The sequence below is a fragment of the Ictidomys tridecemlineatus genome, chromosome 14, assembly GCF_052094955.1.
Source record: "Ictidomys tridecemlineatus isolate mIctTri1 chromosome 14, mIctTri1.hap1, whole genome shotgun sequence".
NCBI classification, from domain to species: Eukaryota; Metazoa; Chordata; class Mammalia; order Rodentia; family Sciuridae; genus Ictidomys; species Ictidomys tridecemlineatus.
In genome coordinates this window covers 50,953,923-50,967,692 of record NC_135490.1, presented here as the reverse complement: position 1 = coordinate 50,967,692, position 13,770 = coordinate 50,953,923, and the positions used below count along the sequence as shown (strand labels likewise).

The 13,770-nt window shown below is 33.6% G+C and overlaps 1 long non-coding RNA gene across 1 annotated transcript in view; it reads left to right on the top strand.

The window, feature by feature from the left end:
* The first annotated feature begins 1,732 nt into the window (after window positions 1-1,732).
* LOC144370390 (uncharacterized) overlaps window positions 1,733-13,770 on the top strand; it is a 52,976-nt gene continuing 40,938 nt past the window's right edge. The window contains exons 1-2 of the long non-coding RNA XR_013430368.1: window positions 1,733-4,401; window positions 7,648-7,812. This is a non-coding gene — a long non-coding RNA (uncharacterized LOC144370390). The remainder of the gene's footprint in view (window positions 4,402-7,647; window positions 7,813-13,770) is intronic.

Here is a 13,770-nt window from a genome sequence, read left to right as displayed (position 1 = left end):
TGTTGTGTTAATTGAAGCTAAGTAATTTTAAAAGCAAAGTCATAAAATTCTGTTTTTAAAGCCAAATAGTTGTATATAAAATAATGTGAGGGTGCATTTAATAATGTTTACTTAGGTTGGGTCTCTTATAATAAAATAATCTAGGGATAAAGAAGGCCTTAAATCATGTGCTAAAGTATTTCTTTTATGGTTTATTACAAATCTGCATATTTAGAGGCCTCTTAGTTTCTATGCAAATTCTGAGGATTATTTTGTTGTTTAAGATCACAAATAGTGAATAACTGTCATTCGGAGCAAACTCTAAACCATTTGCATCCCTTTGGTTGTTCTAATCTGATCAGGCTGTAAAAACATGGTAGTTTATTTTTTTCTTTTTTACCTAAGCTGAGTCTCTGCTATGCTTATGGCTCTTTTTTTAAAAAATAACTTTTTAAAAATGAGTGCAATGGAATGTTACTCAGCATTAAAGGAGAATAAAATTATTGCATTTGCAGATCAATGGATAGAGTTGGAGAATATCATGCTAAGTGAAATAAGTCAATCCAAAAAAAAAAACCCAAAAAAACAGGGACTGAATGTTTTCTCTGATAAGTGGATACTAATCCATAATGGGAGGGTGGCGCAGGATGGAATGAGTTGGAGGAACTTTGGATGGGTCAAAGTGGAGGGAGGGAATGGAGCAAGGGGATAGGAAAGATGGTGGAATGAGACAGACATCATTACCCTACTTCTTGTGCAACCAGAGAAGTGAAAAATTATGCTCCGTTAACAATGAATTGAAGAGCTTTCTACTGTCAGGTATAATTGATTAGGATAAATTAAAAAATTAGTGTGTTATGAACATACAGAAAGGCAAAATTCACTGTGGTGTATTCATCATATATGTACATAGGAAAGTTTGGTCATGCTCATTCCACTATGCTTCTCTTTTCCCATCCTTTTACCTTCCCCCTAAGTTTCATTTCTCTACACCATCAATCTCTCTTCTATTTTTATGGGATCCCCCTTGCCCTTGCCCCCCACTCTCCGTATATTTTGGTCTAGTTTCAAAAAAAAATTGAATCCTTGACTTTCTGGGTCTGGCTTAATTCACTTGGCATAATGTTTTCTAGTTTCGTCCATTTACCAGCAAATGCCATATATTCATTATTCTTTATGGCTGAGTAAAACTCTATTGTATATATATATATACTATTTTTTCTTTATCAATTTCTGTTGATGGGCACCTAGAGTGGTTCCATAGCTTGACTATTTTGAATTGCACCTCTAAAAACATTGATGTGGCTGCATTCTTATATTTTGCGGATTTTAGATCTTTTGAACATATACCAAGGAGTGGAATAGCTAGGTGTTATGGTGATTTCTTCCTAGTTTTTTGAAAAATCTCCATACTGCTTTCCAGGATGGTTGCACTATTTTGAGTCCCACCAACAATATATGAATGTACCTTTTCCCCCATCTCCTCACCAGTATTTATTGCTATTTGTTATCTTGATAATTGCTATTCTGACTAGAATGAGATGAAATCTCCATGTCGTTTTAATTTGCATTTCCCTATTTGCTATATATGCTGACCATTTTTTCATATATTTCTTGGCCATTTGTATTTCTTTTTTTGAGAAACATCTGTTTAGTTCTTTTGCCCATTTATTTATTGGGTTATTTGTTTTTTTGATGTTAAGTTTATATATATATATATATATATGTATATATTCTGGATATTAATCCTTTATCTGAGGAGCAGGTGGCAAAGACATTCTCCCATCTTGTAGGCTCTCTCTTCACACTCTTGTTTCTGTTGCTGTGCAGAAGCTTTCTAATTGGATGCTGTCCCACTTATTGATTCTTGTTTTTATTTCTTGTGCTTAATGAGTCTTGTTAAGTAAGTTGATGCCTGTGCCTATATGTTGAAATGTTGAGCCTACATTTTCTTCTTAGAAGTTATAGAGTTTCTGGTCTAATTCCTGGGTCTTTGATCTATGTCTTTGATCTTTTTTGTTAAAAAAAAATGGTTCTTCTTAGTTATACATAACATTAAGATTCATTTGGACATAATTGTAAAAGCATGGATTGTAATTTGTTCTAATTCAGTCCCCACTACTTCCCCTTTCCCTCTCCTCTTCCATCCCCCTATTCCCCTCATTCTACTGATCTTTCTGTTTACTTATAGTTTTGTTTTTAAATTAGTACTAATAGATAAATACATAATGGTGAGATTTCACTGTGGTGTATTCATATATGTATAGGAAAGTTAGGTCAGATTCATTCATTGTTCTTTCCTTCTCTTGTCCCATCTCCTTCTCCCTCGATCCCTTTCTTCTACTCCACTGATCTTCTATTTTCTTTGGTCCACTTTGAAATGACCTTTGTCCAGAGTGAGAGATAGGGATCAAGTTTCATTCTTCTACATATAGGTATCCAGTTTTCCAAGCACCTTTTGTTAAAATGGTCATCCTTTCTCTTTTTAGAATCTTTGTCAAGTATCATAGGGCTATAAGTAAGTATATGAGTTTGTCTCTGGATCTTCTGTTCTGTTTCATTGGTGCCAGTACCATATTAATTTTGTTACTGTAACTCTGTGGTATAATTTGAGATCAGGTATTGTGATGCCTCCAGAATTGCTCTTTTTGTTCAGGATTGCTTTGGCCATTCTGGGTCTATTATTCTTCCAAATGAATTTTAGAACTGTTTTTTTTTTTTTTGGTTCTAGTTCTGTGAAGAATGCCATTGGTATTTTGGTGGGGATTGTGTTGAATCTATATGCTGCTTTGGTAGTATGGCCATTTTGATAAAATTCTGCCTATCCTAGAACATAGGAGGTCTTTCATCTTCTGAGATCTTCTATTTCTTTTTTCAGTGTTTTCATACAGGTCTTTCACCTCCTTGGTTAGATTTATTCTAAAGATTTTTTTTCAAGTTATTGTAAATGCGATAGTTTTCCTGATTTCTTTCTCAGCGGATTCATTATTGGTGCATAGGAAAGCAATATGTTGTTCTTGTATCCTGCTAAATTTGTTTATCATCTTTAGAAGTCTTCTCTTGGAGTTTTTCAGGTCTTCTAAACATAGGATAATGTCATCGGTGGACAGATAATTTGACTTCTTTTTTTCCTATTTCTCTCCCTTTAATTTCCTTCTCTTGCCTAATTGCTCTGGCTTGAGTTTTATGGAATATGTTGAATTGGAGTGGTGAGATTGGACATCCTTGTCTTATTCCTGTTTTCAGAGGAAATATTCTCAGTTTTTCTCTGTTCAGTATTATATTGGCCTTTGGTTTGTCATATATAGCCTTTACGATGTTGAGGTCAGTTCCTTCTATCCCTGGTTTCTCTAGTGTTTTAAACATGAATGAGTGCTGGACTTTGTCCAATGCTTATTCTGTATCGAAATAATCATGTGATTCTTGTCCTTAAATCTATTTATGTGGTGAATTCATTTATTGATTTGTCTACGTTGAGCTAGGCTTGCATCCCCGATCATGGTGTACTATCTTTATTTACTGTGTTTTTGAATGTAATTTGAAGCATTTTATTAAGAAGTTTTTCATCTGTGTTCATCAAGGATATTGGTCTGTAGTTTTCTTTCCTTGATATGCTTTTATCTGGTTTTGGTATCAGGGTGATAACTGGCTTCATAGAATGAATTTGGCAGTGTTTCCTCCTTTCTTTTATCTTCTTATACCCAAATTGGATGTATCCAGACCAGCTTTTTCCAGAATTAGCTTTTACCTCTTGAGAATTGGATTAATGGACTCATTTTACACACACACGCACACACACACACACACACACACAAATGCACGCATGCACAACCTACACACATATACATTTATTTCTGATTTTTTAAAATGTCTTTTAAAACTGTTTTACCTTTCTGGGAGCTTTAGGTATGTTAAAGAAAAAAATTAATTTATACTTATTTTAGTATATTCATGCTTTGATTTATAGAATCAAGTATTTTAGAATTGTTAATAATTCAAGTCTCAGCATCATCCAGTTAAAGGGGGTTAATATTTGGGCATCCACAGCATCTGATGTATTCTCCTAGGGCCTTTGGGAGTGAGACAATAATAGTTATCTGTCCTCATGAACCTTACATGCAGCTATGCTCATGGTAAATCAGAAGAATGTGCTGCATGGAAGAATTTTGCATAGAGGAAAATACTCAGAAAATGAACCATTGTTTTAATGGAGAAAACAGTTAATTTTAAACATTAGTGGCACTTTAGGACATTATTTTTCTTTAATCATTATTACATGAGAATCCTCTGATCAAGCTGGATGATGCTGTAGATGTTGATGAGATACTGACTGATACTTCTACCAGCTACCTTCTATGTATCTATGAAAATAAGGAAAACATTAAGGACAAAAAAATGGGGAACATTTTCATTGGCATTGTGGTAAGTATTTTGTAGGTGAAAAAGGAATAATAACTGTTCATGGTATTTCTAAACATGAGAATCACAAATGGTTTATAATGAGGATAACTGATGAGATATGCCTTGAAGTAGTTGAATTGGGAAGCATTGGATTATATGTTACATTACTAGTTACAGTATACTCCTATCTCAGCATTCTGTGCTATGGAAAAATACAGATAGTTTTGGTTCATATGCTTCAGGATTTTAGGGTTGAAGGTAAGTGGAGTAATAGGCATAAATGTGGACAGTGTGCACATAGTAGAATAAAACATAAGCCAGCCACATGCATGAGTAGCAAGAGTTTTCTAGATTTCCTCTACAGGCTTGAAATTAAACATGAATGATTCTAGAATATTCTATCTAGATTTGGAGAAAGGGATAGTTAGAGAAGTGATAATTGACCAATGTAAAACACCAGACTAAGTGTTAGGAATATTTATACTCAGTGTTTCATATAAACATGGTTTGTGAATTATAGTTTTCTTGCCCTTGCCTTATGGCAATTTATGAATACATTTGCCCATTTACATGCCTACCTGGACCATGCTCAAAATATTTTTAGGGCCTTTGACAATTATTAAATACCTTTGTCCTGTTGTACATTAAGTGAAAGCAGGGCTTTTTGCCTGAGTAATAATTTCTCTTTGCTTTTTAAAATTTCTACAGTCATTGACAATATCAATAAATTCTTACAATCTAAATGTCTCCAGTGTGACTTTTAATACCTTATTCTGTGTTACTCTGTGCTAACTTGGCATTTGCTTAACCTGTAAGCTCTTCTCTCAGGGAGTTAGCATTACCTTGGGGATTGGATGGCTCTAAGCCAATTAGATTTTTTTTCTTCCTTGAGAAGCACTTTTTATCTAACTGCAGACACAGTTGGACCTATCTACAAATAGTAAAGTTATTTGCTTTTAGGCTTTAACATATGTTGTATGCTATTTTATATTTACCTGAAACTCAGTTTAAAGAACAGAGTTGACAATGTATAGTTCCTTATTAGCACATTTAGAAATAACCTCTAATCTACTGCCAGATCTAACCATAGTATGTGAAGTGGGATACAAAAATAAAATGAAAGTGGTAATTTGCACTTTCAGTGTTTGTTTGTTTTGTTTTTTTTGTTTTTTTTGGATCCTCTCTTGATCTCAGAAACCACTTTTGGATTGATGATATCCAGAGTTAAGGATATCATCAGTCCAAAAGTGGTTATAGGGTGTGGATATAGGATGAATTATAGGATGTGGATATTTTCAGCTGGCTCAACCTCTCTCCTGAGCTCCAGGCTTTTGCATCTAAATTAGTATTAAGCAAGGGCACTCAGAATTTTATGACCCTTCAAACTCAGTGGCTGAAATGGAATTCATTTTCCTTTACCTTCAGAAAAGTTCTTCCTGGATTTTTCCCTGCTGTGATCAGTGTTAGCCATTCCATAGTCACAGCCTGGGAGTCATCTTCGTGTACTGGCAGTGAGTCTAGAATCGAAGGCTTCACTATTGGAAAAACACGGTGATTAGGACCATTGCCTTAAGTATGGACAGTATGGTTCTAAACAGATTGACTTTAAATTTCTCTTCTTGTTTTTTTGGTACCAGTGATTGAACTCGGGGGAACTTGATCACTGAGCCACATCCCATTCCCATTTTGTATTTTATTTAGAGAATGGGTCTCACTGAGTTGCTTAGCACCTTGCTTTTGCTGAGGCTGGCTTTGAAACTTAGATATGTATCCTGAGACACTGATACTATAGATAGTATAGTATGGAATACTATAGAAAGCTTTTTGAATGGAATTAAAAGATTTTTCTTTTTATAAAATTGTAGTCTTTTTTGAATGAAAGTATTTTTTTGATCTATGCGTGAGATATTTAAAAAATTATAAAATATTCAATGAAAAATGCATAAAATAAATTTGGCAGGGTAGCATAAGACAGTCACCCAGGTCAGAACTATAACTACTACAACCCATAAGATCCTTGTGTGTCTCTTCACTCCAGAAGTGACTGTAATCCAGACTTTTGAGGTAATAAGTTCCTTCCTTTTAGTTCTAGTTTTACCACTTTAATCACAAGTGTAGATATACTGTATGTATTTTTCTTTAGATCCTGCTTCTTTTGTTTCCTATGTTTTTATGTGAGATTTATTTACATTTGTTGCTGTAGGTTTTTCGTTGCTGTGTCCTATTATATTTTATGGTGTACAGTTTACATATTCCTCTGTTGGTGGACATATGGGTTCTCTCTAGTTTTTGGTTCTACAAAGAATGCTGCTATATGTATAAATGTTTTTGTGCATGTCTTCTACTTTATACATGCCTGAATTTTTCAGGAATTTACATCTGGGGAAGGAATTGCTGATTATAGGATGTGGATATTTTCAGCGGGCTGTTTTAGAAAGAGGCTGTGTCAGTTGGTTAGCCATCAATAGCATATGAACATAGGGATTAATGATTCTCCCTTCTTTTAGCTGGTGGAGGCTGTAACTCACCCTAGGCTTCTCATAGGCATTAGTAGTATATAAGAGTGTGGCCTGGGGAGTTAGACTGTGTGGGTTTGAATCCACCATTTAGTACTGAGACCCTGGCTAAGTAACTTGACATTTTTTTTAACCTCTTCCAAGTGGTAATATTTTCCAGTTTGTCTTTTGGCATAGGGTAATGGGGTATCTTCAAGTTATTTAATTGAATAGACTGCCTGGTTGGGGTTCATGAGAATTTGTTACATGTATATTGTTGTTTTTTTTTTTTTTGCAAAAGTTTGCTTTTTATTTATTTGTTTATATGATTAAGTGTATTCTTGAACATTTTGGTTTTCAGATTACTAGGACCATATCACTTATTACTTCTGTATCTATCTGTACAATGCCTTATATTTTCTAAAGCATTCATATTTTCTTTTCTGACTTGATCCTTACAATAGTTCTGTTAGGGAAATAAACTGACTTATTTCCATTTTGGAGGAGGAAACTGAGGCCCAAGTAGAATTTGGTGACTTGTCATAGTCACTCCATCTTTGCATTAGGTCCAGGGCCTGTACTCAGGTGCCTTTTGAAACTCCCATTTAGTTTCTTTTAGTTCAGTGACTCTGACTTATGTAAATGAGTCTTGAAAAACAACAGGTTTTCAAACACTTTAGAAATGGAATGTATCATCTTTACTATTTGCATGTTTAACCATAACTGGAAGAAATTATATTGTCTGTGATATTACATTTGTGCTTGTTTTCAGGGTGTGAAGCCTGCCACAGGTGAAGTTGTGTTGGATAGTTTCCAGGACTCTCCTTCCCGTTCTGAGCTGGACTCGGATATCAAGCCTGCAGCCGGTGGAGCTGCTACTTCCATCAGACTTGTCAGAGCAAACAGAGATGCTCATTCACAGGGTCACTGCTATTAGGTATGTTGGCATGCTGTTTGAAGATAATGATTATGAAACTGATTTACTGACAAAGCCAAACTTGTTAAAGTTGTTAAAAATAGTTTATAATTATAAAAATTATATTTCAATGTAACTTAAAAAAATTATATTTCAGCTTTTTTAAAAATTACATTTCAGAATTGTATTTCAAAGTAATGGAAATTTTCAAAAGAAAATTACCCGTACTGTCTCTTTAATGTAAGACTATAAAAATGATCATTTTAAAGGGGCTTCTGATATTACTTAATGCTATTGTTTGGTAATTAAGGGGCTTATGATATTACTTCAGTATATTGTTTGGTAATTTTCAGTTTCCGGAGATAAGATTCATTTTTTGGAAATCTTACATAGTTTTGAAAATGCTTTCTTTGTGCTTTATTTTCTTTTTTCTATTTTTAAAAAAATTTTATTGTTGGTTGTTCAAAACATTACATAGTTCTTGACATATCATATTTCACACTTTGATTCAAGTGGGTTATGAACTCCCATTTTTACCCTGTATACAGATTGCAGAATCACATCGGTTACACATCCACTGATTTACATATTGCCATACTAGTGTCTGTTGTATTCTGCTGCCTTTCCTATCCTCTACTATCCCCCTTTTTGTGCTTTAAGTTTCAGTTCAGTGCTGCGTCCAGTAGTGTCCAGTAGTTTTATTTACAAGATCTAAGGTCACATGACTTATATATGAAATGGTGTAATGGGCACTGTGGCTGTAGAGGAAGAAAATGAGTCTATTATATGTGTCTGGCACAGTTGACAACCCAGTAGGAGAGGCAAATATGTACATATCTAACTGGATTCATGAGGCATGATATGTTATGTACCATTGAGGAGGATTCTATACTGCCACTGTGGAGCAGTGGTGAAGACCAGCAGTGGTGGTGAAGAGACCAAAATTTTGGGCTGGGGCTTAAATGAAGAGGAAGTTGTATATTGAGGAACTGGACTTTAGAATTAGGCAAGCAAGCACATAAAGATTTTCATTTAGTAAGTCGACAAAACAGTTAGAAAATCAAACTGATTTATTAAGTGAAGTTCCATATGTTTCTTTGATCTTAAAGTTAAGAGTGTTCATTCTATTTAAATGTAACTTCCAACAAAGTAGCTTTCATAATTTGTTTTTTGATTATAACACAGACATATGTTCATTTAGAAGTTAGGATTTACAAAAAAGAAAGATAAAGTAATTCAAAATTGTAAAACCCAGAGATAACTACATTTTAGTGTATTATTTCTGTATACGTATACCACTTTTTTCATTAATGAACTTGGATTTGTATGGCAAAATCACTTCGGTATACTTTTTTTTCTTTCTTTTTGAGCCAATCCTGAGTAATTTATTCTGACATGTGTCAAGGAACATTGAAGAAAGAGCAGATCTGTGAAGCCCCAGAAGTTTTTTTGTTGTTGTTGTTTGTGTTTTTACTTTTTGAAAATTTTAAATTTTTTAAAAAATTTATTTTAATTAGATATATATGACAGAATGCATTTCATTCATTGTACACATAGCAGCACAACTTTACATTTCTATGGTCGTACACGATGTAGTGTCACACTATATGTGCAGTCATACATGAACCTAGGTTAATGATATCCATCTCATTCCACCATCTTTCATATCCCCATGTCCCTTCCCTACCATTCCTTCCCCATGCCTGATCAAAGTTCCCCCATTTTTCCCTTGTCGCCCCCATTATGGATCATCCACTTATCAGAGAGAACATTCAGTCCTTGTTTTGTGGGGATTGGCTTACTTCACTTAGCATGATATTCTCCAACTCCATCCATTTACCTGCAAATGCCATAATTTTATTCTCTTTTAATGCTGAGTAATATTCCATTGTGTGTGTGTGTGTGTGTGTGTATCACAGTTTTTTTTCCATTCATCTATTGAAGGGTATCTAAGTTGCTTCCACAGTTTTAACTATTGTGAATTGAACTGCTACAAACCTTCATTAAACAAAGAAAAACTCAACAAATAAAAATATCAAAGCCCTAGAAAAAGAAGAAAAAAACAACCCCCAAAATAGTAGAAGACAGGACATAATTAAAATCAGGGTGGAAATCAATGAAATTGAAACAGAAGAAACAATTCAAAAAATTGACAAAAAGATAGTTCTTTGAAAAAATAAATAAAATTGACAAACCCTTAGCCACCCTAATGAAAAGAAGGGAGAAAAACTCAAATTACTAAAATTTGTGATGAAAAAGGAAATATCATAACAGACACTATTGAAATATAGAAGAAAATTAGAAACTATTTTGGTATCCTTTTTTTTTTTAACTTAAAAGCTTCCCATATCTTTTGTTTATTTTGGAAAACTTCAAACATACAAAATTATTCAGAATAGTGTAGTAAAAGCTCATGAACCCATCAACTAGCTTTACCATTTCTCAATTCGGAGCTTGTCTTATTTCATCCATCTCCCTCTCTGGTTAATTTATTTTGAAGCAAATCTTAGTAAACATTATTTTATCTGCTAATATTTCAGTAGGTACTCTTGAAGGCAAAATGATCGCACAACATTTAGTTATGTAAATAGGTCATCATTTATCCATTTCCCTTTTGTTATGTTGTAATCATTTTTTTTCAGTATTACAAATATTGCTGTGATGAATATCTATGCAAATATTTCTGTATGTGTGGTGCATCTTTATTTCCTTCAAATGAATTCCTGAAAATAGAATTTCTAACTCAGGGGGTGATAACTATATATTTATAAAGTTCTTGATTACTTTTTAGAATAAATAATATTAATTTATATTTCCACCAGTATAGCACAAGAGGGTTCCTTGAACCCATGCCAACATTGGGGGTGATAATTTAAAAATTTTTAACCTTTCACATAGGTAAAAAATTCCACATCAGGTCCCCTAATTTTGTTCTTAATTCTTTTCTGTGTTCAAACTTGAATGATTAAAAATCATATAGTAAAGTTACAAGGGGTGCTGCTATTGGAGAGCTAAAAGAATTAATCAGATATCTACTTTTTATTTTTAAGACTAGTCTTCTAGAGCTATATTTTCAGTATTTCACATTTGACTTCATTTTTTTCATAATTGAGTATTTATTTGACTTAGGCTAATAGAAATTAAATTTGATCAGTTGCATTATCAGGCTCATTTTCTCTCTTCTTATTTATTCAAAATAATAAAGACAAAATTCAGTACAATGTCAAAACATCCCACAATGAAGACATTTCCAAAACTGAATTTTTGTTTAACAAGAACCATTGCCTAGTGATATTCATAAATGTCCATTTATTACATGAGATACCAAAGCCTAAATTTGGAGACATTTTAGATGTCATATATGAGTTTTACCAAATTTAATGATTGCATCTGTCTTGTTTTGATTTGTATTTCTTTGGTTAGCATTGGGAGTTTATATTTTTTCCTCTGTTTAATGACCACATGTAAGTGCTCATTCTTTTGCATACTTTGTTTATTTTAGTTTCATTTGACTAAACAGCCAAAAGTTGGTATTTCTGTGGAGTGCCTATAGCTAATTTATATCTGTGGACAGAGTGGAGCAGTGGAGATTGAAGAATCATAGGGTCAAACAGTGCAGACCCCTGTAACATAGGATTAGGTTGGAAAACTGATCTTCCCCTTAGTGACTAAGTAAATAACTCAACAGTATTACCCATTATTGTTCTTTTCTGGGTGATAAGTGTGTTTACCTTATGGGATTGCTGTATGGATTAAATAAGTTAATATGTTAAAGGTAGATCAGTCCTTATCTCTTTTAACATTGTCTCTCTCCTGTTCACTCCTGGAACTCTGTCATATGTTTTTTAGACCTTCTTATTTACTCTCTGTGCACGATTCTTTATGGTCTAATTGTATAAGTCTCCATCTATAGCTGTTTTTTATATCCTTTTGAATTTTTCTCCTTCAAAATTAAAAGAATTTTGACTCTTCTTTAAATTTTTTTTTATTATATTTGAGTTCACTGCTTATGCATTGATTTTAATAGACTGTCTGGACCAGTTAAGTCCTCCATGCCTCTAATCATATTCCTTTATTTTTATACTTAAAAAGTTCACTCCCCATACTGAAAGTACTTCATTTTTATTTTCATCTATATTTCACATTAGTCACTTTTTCTTTGTTTTACTTTACTCTGTGAGGTAAAATCTTACCACAATTCCCCCACTAAATACTAGTGGTTCCAGTTAACATCCATGAAGTTTAGCTTTAGCAACCTGAGCTATAACTCCTAGATGTATTTTTTAAACAAGATAACTTAGCCAGTTGCATAGGGAATACTTTTATTTAGGTATGAAGAAGATAACTCTAGAATTCTGCCATATTTATTACCAATAAATAATATAGCATTGAATTTTCAAATATAAAAGAATTTTTGTTTTTGGCAGTATCCTAGAACCCTCTAGAATCCCCTTTTTTCTTCTTCAGTATATGTAAAGGTAAAAAGAATTTTTCATCAATTACTGGTTGATATTTTGTTAATATTGAAGACATTGTATATTAATGCTATGTGAAAAAGACAAAAGAAATTGAATATCCTGAAGTATTAGCTTTTTTTTTGGGTAATCTTAACATTTACCACAAGAGGTCTCCAAAAGATTTTATATCTATGAATGGCAATTTAAAAGACTACTAAAACTTTACTTCACATTTATTTTCTATCTTCAGATATAGACTTACTTAATTTACCATTTTTTAAAAAAATATTTATTTTTTACTTATAAGTGTACACAGTACTTTCATTTTATTTTTATGTCATGCTGAGGATCGAATCCAGTTCCCCACACATGCTACTCTACCTCTGAGCCACAACCCCAGCCCCTAATTTACCTTTTTAATGCCAGGGATCGAATCAGGGGCGCTAAGCTACATTCCAGCCCTTTTTTATTTTTTGTTTTGAGACAGGATCTCGCTAAGTTGCTCAGGGCCTCATTAAGTGGCTGAGGCTTGCCTCAAACTGGTGATTCTCCTGCTTCAGCCTCCCAAGTCACTGGCATTACAGGCATGTACCACAGGGCTCAGACTACTTGCTTTATATTACATTGTAATTTAGAACAAGTATTAGTCCAAGATCATAGTAAGCTAAGCTAGAATTATTATTTCTAAATAGTGACAAGCTATCAATTTTTCTAGGGTTATTTATCTTTATGTAAAATGCATTTATAAGATTTCAGCCGGGTCTGAGGAAATCAGTTATAGTATTTTGCTACCCTTCCATTTGTTTTAAGAATATATAAAGAGAAAGAAATGGAAATCAATGATTTTGAGCTCTGCATTAACCTCAATTAAGATTGCTTTAGCTTAGAGATGTTGTATAAAACTAGTTGAGAGGAAAGCTATAGAAAGCAAAAAAAATAACATTATTATTAAATATTATTAATATTTACTAGTTCTACAGAAACCAGTTTTTGAGGCAGGTAGGGTTAAATTAAACACAGCAGATGATTCTCAATTTTATGTTTAGAGAAATGAGAGGATCCTGGGCACTGGTCTAGCCAAAGAAGGCTTTGTGGAGGAGGTAGGCTTGGATGGGGACATTTTCAGGGTGGAAGGCTTTGAATTGGAAGAGGGGAGGAAAGAAGGTATGTTGTGTGTGAATGCAAACAGTATGAACCCTGAGGCATATGGAGAAATAGTAGGAAAATGTGAAGACAGTGACAAGACTTTCCTTATTAGGGGGAAACTCCCATGTTGAGAACTGAGGAAGAAAGTGTCCCAGAGGAGCAAATCCAGGAAAGTGGGTATGGTGGACTCTTTGTGGAAAGTCAGTAAGGTTTTGGGCAATGTAAAAAAGAAGAGGAGATCCTGCTGCTTAGATGGGACAGTGAATTGTAAAAAATGAATACTTCCCCTAAAGGAAAAAGCATACATGAGAAGAATAAGATTGAGGAGTTTGGAGAATGCCAGTAGTTGGGAATAGGAGGAAGAAGAATGGAAATA